The sequence below is a fragment of the Apium graveolens genome, chromosome 3, assembly GCF_009905375.1.
Source record: "Apium graveolens cultivar Ventura chromosome 3, ASM990537v1, whole genome shotgun sequence".
In the NCBI taxonomy this organism is placed as follows: Eukaryota; Viridiplantae; Streptophyta; class Magnoliopsida; order Apiales; family Apiaceae; genus Apium; species Apium graveolens.
Window position 1 is genome coordinate 125,414,444 of NC_133649.1, and position 22,222 is coordinate 125,436,665.

At 33.0% G+C, this 22,222-nt stretch overlaps 1 long non-coding RNA gene across 1 annotated transcript; it reads left to right on the forward strand.

Annotated features, from left to right (window-relative positions):
- The first annotated feature begins 13,581 nt into the window (after nt 1–13,581).
- On the forward strand, nt 13,582–16,128 carry LOC141710877 (uncharacterized). Its single transcript, XR_012571108.1, has 3 exons — nt 13,582–13,629; nt 14,848–14,932; nt 15,951–16,128. It is a non-coding gene; the product is annotated as an uncharacterized LOC141710877 (long non-coding RNA).
- The last annotated feature ends 6,094 nt before the right edge of the window (nt 16,129–22,222 follow it).

The window sequence follows — 22,222 nt, forward strand, 5'->3', positions numbered from 1 at the left end:
CAAGAAGCAGCACTCGGTATCCACATCAACTATTGAAGCTGAATACATAGTTTCTGGAAGCTGTTGTGCTCAAATCTTGTGGATGAGGAACCAACTCCGGGATTATGGTCTATTGGTGTCAAAGATTCCAATATTCTGTGACAATACAAGTGCAATAGCAATCTCAAACAATCCAGTTCAGCACTCAAGGACAAAGCACATTAATATCAGGTATCACTTTATCAGAGAGCATGTCACAAATGGCACTGTGGAGTTACACTTTGTACCCACAAAAGATCAAATTGCAGACATCTTCACCAAACCACTTGATGAAAACACTTTCTCTAAGTTGGTTAGTAAACTTGGGATGTTAAATATCTCTAATTAATTTTAGAAGTCATTAACTGCAATTTGGTCTGGTTAATTTCACTTGTAGTTTAAATTCTATATATTAAGGACATCTGAATTTACATGCCATTAATTATTTCTCGTAAATTAACCATTTTTGTGCTTACATACAATATATATATATATGGCTGAGCACATTCATATTGATAAATCTATTTAATTTGATCTCAGTGGACTTTAGATAATTAATATTTAACGGGGTTCATTGAAATTAAAATTAAATATATTGCAGCATAATCATTTTTCACAAAAATATAATGTTATCAATTTAATGATAATATTTGTAGAAGTAGTGAAAAAGAATTATGATTTATTATTTTAACATTCTTTTTAATAACTCAATATTTAAAAGATGTTTAAAATAAATCAGTAGCAAAGGATTGTGACTTAGAAATTCTCTAAAGTCCAGTACTTTGTGTCACCACAGACTGTGTCACCACAGAGACCTGACTTAAAAAATTTCTAAGTCTTGTACTCTGTGTCGCCACAGACTGTGTCGCCACAGAGACCTGACTTAGAAATTTTGTGACGCCCTCCAAACCCGGGTCAGAAGTTTGGGGCTCACAACACACACCACAATATTTAAACCCGTATATAAAGTATTATATGCATTGACCCTTCTGTACACAACCACGAATCACAACAGGTTAAAGTATGAAAATAAACCACAACCTTAACTTTTATTATATTATACCAAAACCCAACTAGTTCAACTTACAATTGTTAATGATATCGTACTTACAATATTACACCACTCATTTATAATATAAAGCTCCTGCTAGCTCAATCCAACTTAAACGGAAATCCTAGATCGCACACTGGACAGGGAATCCTTGTTACCATCACTTTCTTCTTCAACTGTTGGAAACATAAAAATTTTTGCAAGAGTGAGCTTACTAGCTCAGCAAGTAATAATAGCAGCAATTGAGGTTATACAATTACCGATTGAAATGATTCAGAAGAATCAAGTTTCTGAATAAGCAATGATTAGAATTGGATATTCACTTTTCATTTTAAAAACCAAGGTTAGGCTGCTGATCAGTCACGCACTAACCCCGATCAAGGCTCTCAGCTTTGCTCTATATACTGGATCCAAGGCACGTATTGGCCTATTATGACCACGAATCTGGTCTAACCACGAATCTGGTCCACATTTATAAAACCATCCAATTCTAAAACCATTAAATATGATAACCAATGTGAATCAATAAGCTGAAACATAAACAACATTTATATTAAAGCATAGGGTGATTCATAACACCATGAAGGTATAACAAGAGATTCAAAAAGTTTGGCTTTCAATCAAGAAAAGAATCAGAAATCAGAAGACCAGGGGTTCAAGGGTTCCAAGGATTGGTCTTCTGTTAAACTAAGGGATAAAGATTGGTATATCCAGCAATTCAATATCAGAAATCAGTATGTGGTAGGTATGTATTTGTGGAGTAGTATCGCATGTGTTTGGATAGTATCTGAATTCAACAATCAATGGTTTATGAAGAACAAGGCTTAAGGCTCAAGATCAAGACGAATCAGGTTTCAAGGTTAAATAGTTTAAAGCACTTGCAATATAAAACAAGAATTATTTTGAATAATAGCGACATGTTATGAAAACAGTTTGAAAATATTTGCAATATATCTTAAAGAAAAGTTCAGAAGTACTTGCCTTATCACCGACGACTTCCATTTTACTTGTACTCGTCTAACAGTTTTATTCATCAACCACTTTTCTTCTCTTTTTATGCTTGGCTTCTATTTATCAATCACTTTCCTTCTTTTTCTACGCTTTGATTCTATTTATGGATCACTGATTTCCTTTTCTATGCCTTGCTGACTCTGCTAGGCATCACAAGTATCTATTAATTATTCATACTCGTATTATTCTAATCGTCACATAGACGTCATAAGCTTTTATCTACCCTTCGTTTCACCCAAATCCGATTTACGGATTAAAAGTTATGACTAAAACAGTCAAACCATAACCACATAGGCATATAACGCATCAATCAGTGAACACGTAGCACATAACACGTAAGGTATTCGATCAAAATAATTTTTCAAAAAAGATTTGGGGTCAAAAAGATTTTCCAGGTATTTATTACGAATTTTTGAACATTTTTCGGAATTAAATTGGACTCCGAATCATTTTATAATTAAATAATAGAGTTTGAACACCCGAATTTGGCTTTAAAATAATTTTATAATAATTAACGAGTCTTGAAAATAATTTAAAATAATATTTTAAAGCTCGAAACTATTTTTTGAAATTTTTAAATCAATTCCAAATAATTAAATCTAACTATAAAATTAATTAGATTTTTGATTTATTTTTTTAAAAAAAAATCAAAAACATGTGTTCAGTAATTGATTTGGGTTTTTACAGATCAACACGGGGTTAAACCCCGGGTCAGAGTCGACCCGAACGGGTTGCCCGATTGCTGAAGAACATCCTGCCAATTGCAGAATCCGGTGGTCGGGGAAGTTTTCCGGTGATCCTTAATCGGCTGATTTCCACACTACTTGATCAGGTTTCTTGAGGGTAATCATTCGAATTAATTCCAGCAACCTAGGGACGAGTTTATTTAGCGTTTATAACCCCTAGATTAAATTCCCCAACGAACTCGCCATTAACGCAGGCGAGTTCGAAGGTTTTCCGGCCATCTGATTCTGGCGCCCAAACTCAAGTTTCTTTACATGGTTCAGTTGCTCATAACAAGATCTCACTTTTGGTGTACTTGAAATCTACCCAGAATTCGTAAAAATCAAAACCCCGATTTTTAATTAAAAAAACTTCAAGAACTCCTATAAACCCTAATTCGAATTTTCATAAAATCAAACCTCAATTTCACCATGATGCAGAGCTCAAAATTCAATATATCATATACCATATTGACCAGAAAAATATTATCTACATGATTATGGCATCAAATCATACAAACAACATCAAGAACAAAAATTCATATTTTAATTATCAAATAATTCGAATTAAAATAATTAAATCAGGAAAATACCTTAATTTCTGGGCAAAAACAGATGGTTGATTCAATAAGATGATTTCCAGAGCTTCGTTTTGATATATTACACGCCCGAATCGGAGTTCGATAACGCCTTTGTTCGTGCGTTTGATTTTCAAGAACGTATCGGTTTTTAGGGTTTTCTCTGTAATTACTATATTTTTACTGGTTGTAAATAAAATAAACAAATAAAATGAAATAATAAATATGCTATTTATATTTACGGAATATTGGTTCATTCTGGATCGTTTTGGATCGTTAAATTAGTTGCTTAGCCGCTAAGTAACTGCAATAAAGATCCGATTTGATATCAATTTTGGATAATTATCGCAACCGGACTTTTTATAAAATACTCTATAAGAAATAATATAATAATATCTCGTCTTTCGAAAATACAGGTTTTGTTGGTTCACCGAAATGATTATCATATCGAAAATCTTGCGTCGGGCCGCACACGGGTCAAATAGTAATCCGGATCGAAAAAGTGAAAACATGGAAAATGTCCGGAATTACCAGATTAGGTTAGAAAAGAGTCTTCAGAAGAGTTTCGGGTTGTAATAACGTAAAAACGGTTGAAGTCGGACGATTCCCGGCTTATAAAATAATTTTGTAATTATTCAGAAAATAATTAATAATTTCATAAATCAATATAAAATCATTTAACAACCCAAAAATTAGCAGGAAAATACCGTAATTATCTATATTTTATTATGGTCATAATAAAATTAGCAAACTTATACTATATCACATATAAGCATTCAGATATTCACACCAATCATCAAATAAGTCACTAGAAATCATATAATAAACATTTAAAAATTATTTATTGATAAAAATAATTACACGCGATATCCCGGATATTACATCCTTCCCCCCTTAAAAGGATTATGTCCTCAGAATCATACTAAGGATCAGATAATAATATATTCAAGTATCTCACTTCCATTTTCTCAGGTTGATCTTTCAACCGTACAACTTTTCATAAACTTTTACTCGCACCATCCCTCGCTACTTAATAACCTCTCGCTGACCTCATATTCTATCTGTAGCTTATATAACTCAACTCAAGTTTCCATTTTATATATAATGGAGCTAAATTACTTTTCCTGAGTATACGATATAAATACCGTATGAAGAATGTGCGATGTTTCAGGCGTAGACATAAGGGTCATTATGCATCAGAATGTAATCCAGGAAATCAAGGAGTTGTGGAACGGGTATTCAAGGTACTACATCCCAAGGGCCAACATCCAGCTCAGCTAGAGATAGAACTTTTAAAAGAACTAAGAAATCAAGCATTTAGAAGTTGGACGTAGTTGCAGTTGATCTGACACCCTCCGAGCTAGAGGGGTTTGATGTGATTTTAGGATTGAGTTGGTTGTCCTGTATTGTGACAAGGAGTGGTTTCAGAAGGAGCGAAGTACAAAGTGTACAGAAGCAATTTAAGGCATGACTAGCGCATATAAAAGATAATAATAAGAAAGTACATAAGTTGAAAATCCATACAACAAATGTGATCCCAAAGGTTTTATCGAATGACTTATCAGGGTTACCTCGGAATATAAGAGATAATTTCTCAGTGGTTACTGTTGAGTCGGGCTGATGTCAGAAGCTCCGGATCTTATGAACCAGTAGGAATCAAGTAATTAGTTAAGGAAACTTTAGAATTGGGAAATGAAAGAATAATGAGACAAGGTGTATTCTGTGTTGTGTACCAATGTGGTTTATAGGAAAGAAGAATGGATATATTAAGATTATGTGCTGATTATCAGAAGTTGAAAAGTTTGAGTAATAAATAAATGCCCTGGAGTGTTTGGAGGCAAGTGGAACGAAATAATTAGTTGGTAATTGTAAAAGTTAAGAGAAGGAGGAAAGTGAGCATACCAATGATGCTGTAGAAAAAGAGGAATGAAATTATGAGATTGTGTAATGATTATTGGGATTTCAACAAAATGATGAATAAGAATAAGTAACCTCTATAAAGAATTGATTATTTAGGTAACCTAATTCAAGGAGTGTGTGATTTCTACAGGATTGACTTAAAAATCCAGTTTGAGGACATATCAAAGATTGCAATTAGAATGAGTTATGAGCGCAGTAATTTTTGGTGATAATATGTGGAGTAACGAGTGTATCAGTCGTCTATAAGGAATTCAGGATTATGGGGTATTGGGAGTACTTGGATAGTATAATCGTATTTATTGATAACATCTTCTCCCATCTAAGGGCTAAGGAAGGCCAAGTTGAAAACCTAGAGAAATGTCGCGAAGGGTTGAACAGTAGCAATTGTATGATAAACCTTAAAAGTATGAAGTTCTGGTCAGGAGCCCGGTTGTTTGAGTAACTACCAACCAAGCAAAGTCCATTTAGGGATCAATGTGTTGAATAGAAGAGAAAAAATGAATATGATTAAGACTATTGAGGAATTAATAGAAGAATTAGAAAGAGTAAGAGTTGGAGTTCGAATACCTAAAGGTGATAAGAAGTGAATATATGAGATTACTTTCTAACCTTGACGGATGAGAATAAGTAAGAGTTGTTCGAATGTTTGGAACTAAGTTGAAAATGAGTACTGCTTATCATCCTTAGATGAAGGGTCAAAGTGAGAAGGTGATTCGGAGAATATAAGATATGTGGAGAGTATATGTGATGGGTTTAAAAAGGGAATCACGGTAATCACCTACCATAGATCGAGTTTTCTATTATAATAGTTATCATGTTAGTAAGAGAATGCTGCTTTGCGAAGTGTTGTGTGGACATAAGCGTGAGTCCTCCCTCTATTGAGAAAAGTGGGTGTAGAGATATTGTTAAGTCCTGAATTAATTTAGTACATCAAGAGTGTGGTGGTGTACTCGGGAAAGAGTTGAAACAACTCGGGATATACAAAGAGAGAAAGCAGATTTGCATCGAAGTAATACGAATATATAGAATAAGGATCGTGGTATAGGTAAAAGTTTTACCTTGAAAGAGATTGGTTAAGTTTGAATAGAAGGAACAAGTAGAGTCCTAAATGCATTAAACCTTTCGAGGTATAACGAAAAATAGGTAAAGGTGTCTATGAGTTGGTGTTATCACCACAGTTGCAATATGTATATATATATAATGTGTTTAGCGTATTAATACTAAGGTGATATGTATCTGATTCGAACCAAATCGTTGATTATGAGCCAATGGGCTCTCATCCAAATTTGTTTTGCGCGAAATAATCGATCCAAATCCTAGATCGTTAAGAGCGAGTCCTTAGTAATGAATTTACGTCTATAGTAAGTATGCCTTGAATAAATCCTTGAGTCGAAGAGTTTACCTGGAAGTTAGAGTCAAGATTGCTTGACAAATATCCTCACTTATTTAGTTAAGTCAGATTCTGAGGACAAAATCTTTTTTAAGGGGGAAGGATATAACGACTCGTATACTTTTATATTTAATTAAAGTGTAATTATGGAATTATTGAATGAATAATATATGTGTATAGCTTCTATCAGCTATATCTTGTTTTACTTTTATCTATGTGTGTGAATTATGGTATCCAGGGTGGTTCGTATAATTAATTATGGACTTGTATTGAATTGTTTTCGCTTTTAAAAGTGGATGTAATACAAGTTTATTTGTGTAAATATGTGAATTGTCTCTAAAATTGTTTGTTTGACTTTATAACTTCAATAATTATTTTTGGGATTTTATAAAATTTAGAAATCAATATTTTATTAATTATTTAGTCCTGTATGATTTTCTGATTGCATTTAATTATAAAAAAATATGTATTTAATTAATTCCAGAATCTTTCAAAAATTATAAAACTCATAATTATTTAAGTTTGGAATATTCCGAGAATTTTAAAATTATTTTGGGAATTTTCGGGATTAATCTCACCCGCGCGTCGTTTCGTTTAATTGTTAAAAGCGGGTATAATTTACATTTCAGAAATTATTTTAAAATTACGAAATTTATGTTTTTATAAACTTCGGGATATTTGTAACATTTTAAAACTATTCTCGTAATTTTCTGAAATTGTTTTATGTGCACTTCGGTCCCTTAATATCGAATTGCGGGTATGTTGTGTGTTTCAAGAATGCTTTAAAAAATTTTGAAAATTTTATTTTATTAGTTTCGGGATTTTTAAGAAATATTAAAATTATTTTGAAAAATTCTGGGTTTATTTTATGTACAACTTGGTTCGTTAAGTCAAGAGAAACGAATCAGATTTCAGTTTACGGGAATATCAGGACACGTGTCAAGTTTTTATAAAAAGTGGGGACACGTATCAGTTTGCAATTGTGTGGCAGCAGAGGAAATGTTTATAGTTCACAATTCTTTTTTAAAAAAAATATAGTAAAGAGGGAGATAAACACAACTGTGCTTACCCCCTATCTGTTCTCTGCTCCGACGAGCTCACCGCTGTTTTTTCGGCCATTCATGTTCAATTATTGTCCTGGTTTCGGTTGATTATTCGAATTATCTATACATGCATATAAAATCTTGTGTGTATGTATATTGTAATTCGGTTGTGGCCAGGTAATGCCGCCCTTCCTCGGTTTTCGGGTGGGGTGGTGGTGGCCTGGTCTGCAGGGTTGTATTCACGTGTATGTATAGGTATGTACTCGTGTATCTGCTGCTGTGTTGCGTTTTCAGTTTCTCCATCGCCGCCCTCCCCGTTTTCCGGTGGAGGAGGTGGTTTGTGTGTCATGCGCCGTGTGTTGGTTCTGTTGGCTTGCAATATGTTGTGCGTACTGTGAACTGATTTTTTGGGTTTTGTTGCAGGAAATTAATTTTGAATAATATTCGTGATATGAATATTTTGAGCGAAAAATATTTCGAATATTGGTGAAATTTTGGGTTGGAATCCAAACTATCGGGTGCCCCGAGAATTTCGCCGCCGTCGACGGTGGACAGTGATGATTTTGATCTGAGTCCTATCTTTATAAAATAAATAAACTTAATTTGTAAAGTTATTTTCGGAATGAAAATATTTATTTAAAATGTAACGGTTGTATCGATGATTGAAAGGCATAACTGGATTGATTGCTTGGTTGTGATTCTGGATTATTGTGATTGTTGTGTATTGACGTCGAGTTGTTCGACGGTTAGGTCAATAAACAGAGGAGGTGCTGCCCGAATTTTTGGAAATTAAATTCGAAAATTCGGGAGATACCTTGTAATTATCGGAACGTCGAGCGAGTATATATAAGTATATATATATATTTTATGCAGAACCTGATTGTATGTTATGGTGAATATTTTTCCAAAACCCAATAACCATAATTGTGGTATGTGTTATTATAATATGTGTAATTACGAGTCGGGATTTGATATCGAATGGGTAGGTTGTTAGCGAGGATATGTCAAGCATACCAAGACGTCTAACGTAGGGTATTTCGGCTCTGTAGGTTCTAGTTGAAGGACTCCAGAAGTGAAGTCGAACTAAAGATAACCTAGTGATCAGTCGACAAGCGTGTCGAGGTTCCAAGCGAAGGACCTGAACATTGAAGTCGGATTCAGGATAGTCTGATAGTAAGGCGATAAAGCCGAGTGTCCAAGTTAGTTCAAGGTCAATCAGAGATAGTCGTAAGCTTTGCAAGGCAAGTACCCCTGGCCATTCTTTTATGGTTCAGTACGTATGAATAGCTAAATGTTTTATTCTCGTAATGGAACAGAAACATTTTAAGTTATGTATCCCCTGTACTTGAAAATGTTGTTTAAAATTATGTTTTGGGGAAAAGTAACTTCTGAAAACACCTATCTCTAAACGTGATTAAAATGAAAAGAGGATTTGAATAGTGTGCTGTGACAGAATTGATTTTAATAAGAGATAGGTAAAAGTGTTTTGAAAACTGGATAAAACGATCAGATATGGGATATGTTGGGGCCAGAGTAGGCCTATTGAGGTGGCGTAAGAGGCTAATTCGGTTGCGCGTACTGTATAACCGATTAGTCCAGCAGGTCAGAGACCTAGCTAGTCTCTAAGGTCCGGAACAGGTAAATGGGATGGCAGTTGGAGCCATCTGGTGTTGATAGCCTGATCAGCTGTCTTCACATATCCCCTACGTATCTGATTTGGATTTGTGATTCCCGTAAGGGCATGAGTAGTTGATATCGCGGATTTGGAAATGAAAATGGCATGCTAGAATTATTCTCTGGTATTTATGCACAGCACACTACTGATGTTATTGTTTTACAGAGCATGCTAGTTTGGTATCCAGTTTATGAATTATTTTACATATTTTGCAAGCGAGCTATAATCTCTGTTCCTATCATTGCTTTATCATAAACTAATTTTCTTGTTATTCATATAGTGGTGCTGCTGAGCAAGAAATTGCTTACCTTTGCAGAATATTTTTATGTATTGCAGATGCGTAGGAGATTCTTCTGTGATCGTCGGGTAGAGTTCCAGTTCCCTTCGTGTCGGACTCCACTGAGATGGTTGTGTTGGACCAAGGGTGGTCTGTTGAGTTGCTGTTTTAAGTTAGCTACGTCAGGACGATTGTCGTAAGTTGGTTTGTGTTAATTGTAACCTAAATCATACTTAAACCTGGAAAAGGTCTTGGTAAAGGGGTCGTAGTTATGTGTTATTTATGATTTAGATTGAATTATGATTGTTATTATTGTTGTTGATGACGTTAACTCTTGGCCCCGGGGTTGAGGCCGTCACATATTTAGTTAGTATGATTGTTTAAGTGAGGTTATTGATGATTGATCTATGATAATGCTTGGAATAAGTTGATGATCTTGAGAAGTTTTGACTGAGTTAGTATTGATTAAGTGAAGTCTTGGTGTGTTGGTGATTTTTGATGATTTGGTATGCATTTAGTATAGTAAAATTTTGAAATCGCATGAACATAGCCATCGTAATGCCCATTTTCTTTTAAATTATTTTTGCTTAACATTCGGAACTGAAAACTCACTGTAAAAACTTCAGCATTTCCATTTTTAGCTAGATCATGTCGTAAGCTTCGTTTTGATATGTGGTTCTCTTAGATCCGATTTACGGGTTTGGAAAACCACCGTTTCAAGTAACGGCGTTTCACGAACGAACCCCTACCCTCGCATAACTTTTTGACCTTGTTTAAGGCCTTTAAAAGACTAATTGGAATACGAAAAATTTATGTAAGGTGTATTAGGCAGTTGGAAAAGTACTCGCGAAAGAGTCTCCTTAAAACGTGTAACGGTTATTTTTATAAAAATGGTGGAGCCGAGGGTACGCGAGCGATTAATGTAAATCCTTAAGCGTAGAAGCGAGCGTTAGGGTCTAAATGGATAAAGTCTACTTTCTTAAGAGACCGTGAAATAATTCCGGATTAAATACTGTTTATAGGTTACCGAAATCACACCAGGCCTATTTCCACCCCAGGTTGCTCATGCAAGTTTTCTACCTGTATAAGTGTTGTTGTGATGATATATATATGCATTATCTTGTGATATATTGTTGCATATATATGTTGGGAAGCATGTCAATATGATATATATATATATATTCATGCCTGTTTTGAAATCTTGTTATTTCATTGTCAACACAATTGTGTATAAGTTGCATAATACTTATGCTAGAGATAGGGATTATTTGCGTATACCCTTAGTATTGGGGACTCAAAGTTGAATATTTTTCCTAAACCGAGAAACGATGTCCCCGGGTATATATATATATATATATATATATATATATATATATATAGCATTCTATAACTATTAATCGAATAAGGTTTATTCGATAGTTTTGAATAATAATAAAACATTATTTTTCATTTTTCAAATAAAGATTTTACTTTCAAATAAGTGTATCTTTTGTTAATTACTATTCATTTCAAGTATTAGTTTCAAAACTTTTACTTTATTTATTTTTGTAAAAGCTATTCTTTATTGGAATATTATTTAAAGAATAATTTTTAGATATTTTTCTAATATTTTGGAACTGATTTATTTTATCATCCGTACTTCAAACGTTTTCAAAAATATTTTCGAGTCTTCAAAATAATTTTAAAATTTAGACCGGATCCAAAAACTCGTTTTTAAATTTAAGATCTCCCTTTCGAAGGGGTTTTAATTACTCGCTCAAAAACCCGAGGATTCGGCTCCATGTTATGTTTTTATATTCGCAACAAGGTTGCTAGATTAAAGAAGTTTTTGATTACTTGCCCAACATTCTGAAAGTAAGTCCATCAAAATGCGTCGGCCTAAACATGCTCAGGGGAGTTCATCAAAGTGTAAGCGACTGAGTGGCAGTCCATCAATGCGTAAGAGGCTGGAAGACGGTCTAGGTTAAGGTCCTAATGCGACCAGGGTGATGACCAGTGAGGAATTCATCCATCTACTAGTAGAAAAGGTGACTTGATTGATATCTTTGCGTGATCAGCAAGGTATCGGGTTTATGCCAAAGCTTTTTTCCTTCCAAAATAATTGGGTATTATAACTCTGTTTATACTTTTCATAACAGAGGTTTTCAAGGAATGTATGAAAGAGATGTATATATACACATATATATACATATGAACATAATCAAGTATTTCGTAACTTCATTTCCTTTTTATATTTCAAAGATGGTCGTTATACAATTCTTAACTTGTAACTTCATCTTTTAAACACATATATAGTATATGATCATCTTACATGATAGAACTTCAGAAAGTTATCTAGTAAGATACTTTGCTAATAAACACTATATGTTCTTGCTTCATTTTTTCATCACACAACAACAGTTAGGAAGGATGACCAGGCTCAAGCAAACCTAACGCAAGAGCGTGGGAAGCGTCATGCGTCTATTGGCTGATATCTTAGCCGCCATTGCTGCAGTGGTAGATCTATCTATAGTTTAGGCATTTATCTTTTGGGAATCAAATTATATATAATTATAACTTGTGTTGGATAATAGAAAAGAACGGTAAACTTATTATGTAATCATTTTGGGTTGTAATAACTTTTAAATTGTGGATTCAATGACTGTTACCTATTTCAATTTCATCTCTGAGTCTATTACGTATTGTGGAAAGTGTATTATTGTGAGGTCACAACATGCAGTTATTTATTTTAATTTAAGTTAAGTGATATTAATGAAAAGAAAAACCGTGACAACCCGGATTCCTGACCCCAGATATGGGGGTGTTATAAGTTTTGTGGAGAAATCCTAGGGTTAAAGAATCGACTCGGGAACGTGAAAGTGAAATGCTTGAAAAGTATCCCTATTTGTTTACTTAAGTAAGGGGGAAGAATATAACAACCAGGATTTTCACGAATTATATTATGTGAATAAAATATAAATCATGTGGTTTATGTGCAAATTATGTGAATTAGTAAAGGAATATTTAAAAATAAATTATTCCAGTTTGACGAGTCAATATAAGACTTAAGATATGATATGTGACTGAAGATATAATCAGAATGTCATTCGGGTTGTCAGTTGAGACGTGACCCGTAAAAGATGTTTATACATAAAGTATATTTGGTATTATTATACAAAAAGAGAATTAAATTGATGATGTGGAAAATATGTGATGCGAAGAGTTTTAAGTGCCTCTGTGATTATTTGAACAAGAATATGTAAAGTTGTATCGTTATTGAATTATTTGATTTATGCGATTAGTAAATATCGAAAGAGGGTTATAAATAAATATTAAATAAAAAAGTTGCGGATATGAGATTTAATTGAGTGGGATATGTGATTATATGTTATTTAAACGTAACTTGATTAAATTTGTGATTATTGAATGTTTAAATATTTTTAAATGATTTATTGTTTGAAAGATAAAGTTTAATTAAATTTTAAAATTTTTATAATATCATCAGAGTATATTTAATTCATAAAATGTATCGTATTAGTTTGGAATAGCTCTAAAGACTTTTTAAAAATAAGATTAGGATTTATTTTAATGTTTTGGTATTTTAAAATAATTTTATAAGAGTTATTTCTATTATCGTGTATAATCTTTTAAATTTGTAGAAATTAAACCGTTCGCTCAAAAATTATTTCTAAAATATGGGAGAGAGAGCTAATTTCGTATTCTATATTTTAAAATTAAACTTTATATCAATTTCAGCTTTTACAAAACAGTTTTACAATATTAAATTCATTTTTAGGTATTTTGCATAAAAGAAATTGCAAAGTAAAAATCAGAAAATTAAATGGTGAATTACCATTATGTCCCTGCCTTATATCCCCTTAAAAGCCACATCCCCTTTTCTTCTACCTCCCCGCTGTTCTTGAGCTTTCATCTCTCTCTCTCTCTCTCTGCCCCCGCCCCTTTTGGTAACTTCTCTCTACCATATCTAGCCCATTTGTTGCCCGATTTTTTATTCGAAACCAATTATGAGCTCGGTTTTACTCCCTCTTTACTCGTCCATGCTTGTATGTGTGTTTGGTTGTGATTTTTTTAAACCCATTTTGGGGTTTTTGGTCCGAAATCCGAATTCTTGTTTGATTTTGTTGAATAATTGTTTATTAGTGATTGTATTCGAATGGGTGCATTTGTTTAAGCTTTAATTGAAGTTGGATGTGATTGGAAACCCTTTAGGGCACCTCCATTCGACACCACCATCGGCGATGAACTCCGTTGAGCCAGTGAAGTGGACAATGATGATGATTGAGTTTGAAATCAACGAAAAATAAATTCGTTTTAGTTGAAATTCAAATTGCATGTTGTGTTCGAAAAATTTCAGAAATCTTAATTCAAATTTCTTGATTTATACACTGATATTTTAGTTAATATGATGTATTATGACTCGTTGTCTGATTATTCGTTCGAGATTGAAATTGCATGTCAAGTTGTGAAATTTCAGATTTGAATAAATCGAAAAATGGTTCTTTTTGTTTGATGTTAAATATTTTAGTTATTAATAGTGATTTTTTTTATAAATGGCAATTGTTGGTTAGTGTTGATTAATTTCGGATAAAAATAGGTGAATATGTGTGTGGTGTACTGAGTTAGATTATAATGGACAATGATGTTGAAATCGTCAAATAGAAATATGACTTGATAGTTGTTGATTGTTTCATTAATGGTTGACGTAGATACAAATAGGTCTTGCCAAATTTTCGGCAGATTTTGGAAAGTAAATTAGCATGGTATCATATAGAATGATTATCGTAAAATAAGTGGCATTGAAAATGTTCATGAAAGTAAAAGGGATGTGGTGTGTACTTTAAGGTGTTATATGAATTGTGATGAGATGCTTATTTGATTGTGTGTACTTGAGTGAGATGAATACGAGTAAGGTTTCAAATATATGTGGTCATCTGTCTATTAAAATATCATTTAGATTAAAGGAGTGAGTATGTGAAGTTAAAAAGGTAAATACATGTTTACTTAATATTATAAGAATACTTGGTTAATATAAATGTAGTCATATAAAGTTACGTATACATAAGAATTGGTTATTTTAACGCGAATAGGGTAGAAGAATTAGACGTTCAGAGAAATGTCGATTGTTTATAAGATCCCTAATTAGAGTTATTGTTGTATTGTAGATTCAGAAAGCGAAGACGTTCGGATTAGGAAAGAAAGTTCTAGGTGGCAGTAACCCGATTTGTGTGAAAAGGGAAAGCATTTGAGGCAAGTAACGCTGCCCTTTCTTATACAATAACAAATGGTATGAAATGATAAAGGAAGTTAATTATGCTATGATACAATAAAGGAAGTTGATTATGCTATGAAACGATAAAGGAAGTTGATTATTTTGATACTGTTACCCAAGCATCTGATATAACTTTGATCATCATGTTCTTTTTGGATATCTAATATACCCTATACTTTCTGACGTTTCATTCTCATTGTTAATAACTATGCTTACCGAGATCTCCATGTTGATAATACTTATGCTTTTTTGGCAGTCCTATTTTAAAATAGCTTTATTTTATATACATTGTTAATACATATACTTATCTTTGATCGCTCTTTAGCTCACGTTCCTTTCTTATACCTTCATTTACCCTACTTGAACTCATGAAATGAAACTAAGATTGATTTTTTATTTGAAAGAGTCCAAATTATTTCAAAGGTCGGTAATTCTTTTAAAATGGAATTAAGTTTTAGAAATACATTGATTTTTCTAATATAAAGGTTTTCACTGCATTCCCAAAGATTGAATAATTGTGTAAGAGGCTAGCGGGGCTACTCGAGCTTTATAACAGGCTAGCGGGGATAGTCCCATATTAAAGACCAATATAGTGCCTTAGGTACCTTATGACCGGAATGGAGGTCAGTACGGGCTGATCACACGTATTATGTTTAAAGGATGGATAATACAATCGAATATTAGTAATTTTATGAAAATAAAAGCTAAGATTATAATTGTGACTTAAGAACTATTCTTATAATGCATTATGAGTTGATTTTCAAAGGTGATCCTGAAACCTTTCGGATTTTGACATTAACCTACTTATAAAAGATGTATTCAACCAGACTATTTGATCCTTCCAGAACTGTGATCTTGAACCATTAAACCCTAAACCAGATATTTAATCTTATGATAGTTGAGTTACTGCCAGGTTTTTATAATATAGAATTGTTCTTACAAGTTACTTGTTGAGCCTTTTTGCTCATATTATTTTGTGTGATCTAACCATGACAGTTAAGGAAGAGGATGACCAGACTTAGGAGCACCGCTTGTAAGAGTGTCTATAACGGTCACTTCTTTACCGTTAGTTTTCAGGTGCCATATCAGGTAGAAGATTGATGTGAGGAATTGTTGGTAGTTTTCGATGTGATCTTTGGTGTTAAGATACAATTGGGTTATCTGAAAATTTCAAGTCGGAATTGTAATCTTAATTATAATAGTGTTATAATATTATTTATCTTTCTGGTTTGTAGTTGTAATCTTGTCTCATACTTTATCATATATCTATCCTTGAAGATTTTCGGGGTTGTTATATTGTTACTATTACATAGTTTGATTATTATAAAGCTGTCGTGAGTCCTCACTCCTAACCCTGAGTTTGAGGGCATCACATTTGAGTTAAATATAATTAAAATATTAAAATAAATCTGATTTTTTACTCCGATTAATACTTTCGATTAATCCCCTACTCCCCTATTAGTCATAAATTGATACCTTCACCGTTCTTTTCCGATTACTGATTACGGGGGATTAAAATGGGATCCCAACAACAACTTAAATAATTACGGCATTTTTATGCCCATAATATGTGTAATAATTTATTGAAATGAATGCCACCAGTAACTTAAACAATTCTAAATTAAAATATTATAATTTAAACACATGACATATCCAATTGGACAAGCTTCATAATTTTTTATACATATTTAGTTGGCTAAGTTATCGACCTATTTATTTGAAAACTTAATTTAATGGTTCTAATTATTTTAAAATTTTATTTACTTATATTCACATGCATAATTATTGTAAATAGCTATTTTAATGAAATATATATTCAAGTATATTTACTTAGACATAAGAAAATTTTATTAATAAAATTTATGAATAAAAATAATGAAATAACTATTATTTAAAACAATCGTATATCGCACGGGTTTTTGATTAATATTACTTTAAAATTATTTAATTGTATTTAATATATTGTCCCACCCTCTCAAAAAATAGGGAGAATACATGTATTTTATATGTATTTTATATGGGACCACAAATGGGGCTACTTTCCTATTACATTAATGGGCTAGCCCTTAGCCTATTTCTACTAAATAACCTCCCTACCGGGCTTCATCTTCTGGGTTACATGGTCCAACATGAACTATGTGCAAAAGACGGGAAGTTATGACCCAGTTGGCAATCAATATTCTAAAATCTAAGACAAGTTTACGAGATCATATGCCCGTTTGGGGTTTCTTAAAAAATATAATTTATGACTTTAAGTTGAAAAGTATCATATAAGTGATATGAACATCGTAACTTATAAGTTATTTTGGTGTTTGGATAATTTTACCTATAAGTCAATTATAAGTTGATAATGTATTTGGTAAATAAGAACTTATAATTTATAAAAAAAATTTAACAAAATTAAAATGTAAATTATGAATTACAGAAATTAATAATTTTGATATATGAATTTTTTTAAAAAAAATAAGAATAATGGCCCCAAAATAAAATTATATAATATACACTATTCATTAAGACCAAAATAAAATTTAAAATTTACTTTAAATATCTTAATATAATATTTTTAATACATCAATATAAAAATAAACAAACAAGATTAAAAAAAAATTGTATACTTTTGGGTGCTTGTGGTGGGTTGTTTTTTACCTAACTTAGCTGCATTTGCGCCAATAGGTTTCAGTTTATTTTGTAAACGAGATTTGACCTGATTTTCTTAAAACACTCGGACTTAACCCAAGTTGTCATATTTACTATTCACCCGAATTAAAAAGATTATATGATTGGAACTAGTTAAAATAAAATTAATATTAAAAGATAACGAACCATCATTTAAAAATTTAAATGAACAAATTTCATAGTTTAAAATTTTCATTAAATTAAATTTAGAAAAATCATATAATATAAAATAAAATTTCATACATAGCATGATTTTTAGGCTTGTACAAATTTGAAAATAGGAAATAAGGAAAAAATTGAAGCAGGCTGTCATCGAAGAAAATGAAGAATGAATATATGAAAGTTAGGATTTCTAACTTTTCATTTACAACTCAAAAATGATGATATGTCGCCATTTTCTTAATTTGCCAAACAGGCAAGCGAACAAGAGAATGGTCATATAGCGCAAATGAATCTTCAGATTGATTACCCAAACATGCACATAGCAAAAGACATCGTTCCCATTGACAAGAATAAAAATTACAATGAACTTCAAGGTACTAATTATAATATAGAAATCCAGGGGTTTAATTTGTTTGTGTACCGACACATGAGCATAATTTTTTGTGTTAGAACTTGAGTACTTGAGTTGAGTTTGAAAGTTTGTATCTCAACCTGGTCCACTTATCAACAGGGTGCCCAATATAACTTTTCTACAAAATTATTTGGTCTTAATCTCACCTAAATTATTCTAGGAAAAGTTATGTTGCTCATGCTAGGTATTGTCTTGACATCTTCAGATATTTTATCTTTTTGTTAATGTTCCCAGAGTTTTGTGTTTGTTTCTAATTGTAATTGGCAATACTATTGTGTATGGTAATTTTGATTATATCATAGCATTTTTCATCAAACCAACAAGTCCAAAACAAACGCCCAAACAATGATCGATAACCCTGGCTAGGGACAACAACAAACAAATAGCAGTATGGTTATCAATATGAATCAAAATTTTACAACATGAATCCGGTATATTTTTTTATTACATCGAATCAAAACTAGGTACTTCAGGTATACTATTATTCATCTTCTTCTTTTTTGACAAGTAGTATCCTTTATTTAACTAACTTATTATCCGCGCCAAATCAAATATACCCGTTAAATCACGTTTAACCAGATTCCCTAAGAAGGGTAATATATACCCAGAGGCTATTTCTTGAATAATCCCTGACTTGAAAGTTACGATAAATCGAATACTTGATAAAAACCAATTAGCAATTTCAAATTAATAAAAATTTATTCACATTATTATATAATTGACCGGGATAGTACCTGACCCAATTATTTTATTTATCTATATATGAACGCATTTTTCTTATTAACACGACTTTAATATCCAAAACTTCTCAACTGAATATCTCGAATATAATGCATTTGCACAGTCAACGCAAGTATAAAATTCAAGAAGACAGTACTAGGGTTCGTGAGCTCTAAGATTCTATTTTGATTGTTCTCGTGTTTTTTGACTCAAGACAAAAACCTTACTGTATGCTAAGGATCAAGTAAAAAATGTAGTTCTGATATGTGGGGTGAAGCCCCTTATATAGGCATGGGATGCCTTGAATTGAATTAGGGTTAGGAGACTTGATGGGTAAGTCTTAGATTTAGAATTGTCTTTGGAGTCCTAGAATGTAAAGATTTATTTCCTTATAGGATTTTGTGGATTGAGGGCTACACTTTTGAGAGTGTGATTCTGATTTAAACTTATTTTCTCAACCATAACTTGGGCTGATACAAGGCCTACGAATTTTAATAATAAATCCTTGGTTTGCGGGCCCTTTGAGCTCAATTAATGACATATTAATTGTTGGGCCTTAATAACTAGATTTTATCTTTGGACCAAATCAGGCATAATTAATACGCTTATTTATTACGCATTCAGGATTAATTTTTCCCCTATCATTTGCCCCCAACTTCTAGGAAGACATATAAGATTTCGTAGAAGTTAAGTTATCGTTTTGCCCTTGTTGGGTATCGTTGGTATCGTAAATTGTAGAGAGACCTACACGTTTACAATAATTTACCATTCTCGAGGCTTCAAACTATTTTCTAAAAAATTTCCATACTCATTTTCCTTACACACTTCCTTTGCTAGAATATGCCTTGAATCAGTTAATGCCCCCAATGTTGGGACTTTCTTTGCTAGGATTTTTTTTCCCACCAGGATGCATCCCTAATCGATCGGGATTTCTGGTCGATTTCAACCGGGATTCCTGGTCGACTTATGGCTCATTTTGGCATTTTGGTTGCGTGAAAATTCGACCAAGATTCTACCCAAAGTCGACCAGAATTCTCGTCGACTTATGGGTTATTTTGACACTCTAGTCGAATGGAAATTCGACCAGGATTCTGCCTTAATTCGACCAAAATTCTCATCTACTTATGGGCCATATTGACACTTTGGTCGAGTGGAAAATCGACTAGGATTTTGCCTTAATTCAGCCAGGATTTTCATCGGCTTATGGGCCATTTCAACACTCTGGTCGAGTAGAAATTCGACCAGGATTCTGCCTTAATTCGACCAAGATTCTTATCGACTTATGGGCCATTTTGAAACTCTGGTCGAGTGGAAATTCGACCAGGGTTCTGCCTTAGTTCGACCAAGATTTTCATTGACTTATGGGCCATTTTGTCACTTTAGTTGAGTGGAAATACGACCAGGATTATGCCTTAATTCGACCAGAATTGTCATAGACTTATGGGCCATTTGACACTCTGGTCGAGTGGAAATTCGACCGGGATTCTGCCCTAATTTGACCAGGATTTTTATCATTTCGTCCGTCTTTGGATCTTCTAGAATGTTCGAGATTTTTCTACTTTATGGGCTTTCCCTTTGGGCCTCATTTCAATGGGCCTTTTTTCTCACAATTCAGTCGATTCATTTACCCCACTCACTGCTATATATAAGAGTGGAGTGGAGTGACTTTTTCACTTCACTCTCACTAAAATTCTCTCATTTCACTTTCTAAGAAAGTAATATCCGACGAGGTAATTCACAATCATCCTCTAGGGTTCCATCTTTTGGGTGATTTTCATCGTTCTTTTCTTCATCATTTTCTGGGTTACTTCGTTGTAGGTTAAAGAAACTTCATCATCTCTACGCCTTTCTGCGAATTTAAATCTTCTTCCCAAGCATTTCAATGGTGGATCATTATCTTGCTAGATTGCCCAAGATGAACACATCCAAATGAGGTACCCCAATTGAAATTCGCTCTTCAGTATATACATCTCTTATTGACATGATTAACGTTAGGGGGATGAATATCCTTCCCTTTCTGGCTTAGATTCTTATAATCACGGGAATACCTATCACAAATTAGATCGTAGAATAGAGAATTATAATCGGTTATATAAGTTTCCCCCTCACCTTAGAATTACCCATGCCACCCCTGATGACCGAACTTGTCAATGGGAAGGGGATACAATATTTATCTATAGAGGAGCCTTAGTAGCTGACCTTAGGTTCCCATTTCATGCATTCATTCCTCGCCTGTTAGATGATGTTTAAGTTAACCCATGCCAACTCCCTCCAAATTCATGGAGGAACATCATTTGTTTTATGATTCTTTGCGTTAGGAATAACTTCCCTCTTTTTGTCCCTTTTTTTCAGAAAAATCTTTCAATTTTATAATAGCCTTTTGACATAAATGGGCTGGGTTCTAATTCGCCAAAGGCCCAAGTGTCCCCACATTTTTTATGGTAATTCTATTCCCGAAAATAACCCAAAATGGAGGGATAATTTTTTTAGATTAACATGGGCTGGAGGTGACTGGGCTACCCTGTACTGTAGGCCCTTTTGTAAGGTGATTGATGGTATCACATCTACCATTAGGTTAACTGATGAGGAGGAGGCTGCTTATCAAGCCCTTATTGCGGATAACGGCCAAACAGATACTTGGACTCTTTTAGAAGAATTTTCATTGAAGAGAGTTGGCCTTTCTCGGGCCTCTGCCAAGGGTAATTTCAATTACCCACACTTTTTTGTTAGATATATTTGAGATGTCATGTCTAATATGATTCATGTTTAGTTTTCAGATCTTAAAAAACAGGACATATCAGGACTTATTGAAATCAGGACTTACTGGAAGTCAGAACTTAATATCAGAACTTAAGTGCGGGAAGACTTTCATATAAGGAAGGAAGATGATTTATAGTAGAAGATCGAGACTAAAATAAAAGAAGATATGCATGGAAAGAGTTAGAGGACTAGAAGTCTTATAGAAGATATTTGATTGATATATTTTAGGAGACATAATTGTATTCCATATTAATTAGAAGTTATCTTGTAACTGTGTACTATATAAACACAGACTTAGGGTTTACACTATATGTGTTATCATTATCAAGAAGATTATACATTGTAACCTAGCAGCTCTTAGTGATATTTGTTCATCACTGAGAGAGAACAACAGTTCTTATTGTAACAGAGTTTATACAATATACTTGATCTTTGTTACATATTTGTGTTAAATCGATTTGATTGTATAAATATTGTATTCAACCCCCTTCTACAGTGTTGTGTGACCTAACAAGTGGTATCAGAGCTTATCTGTTAA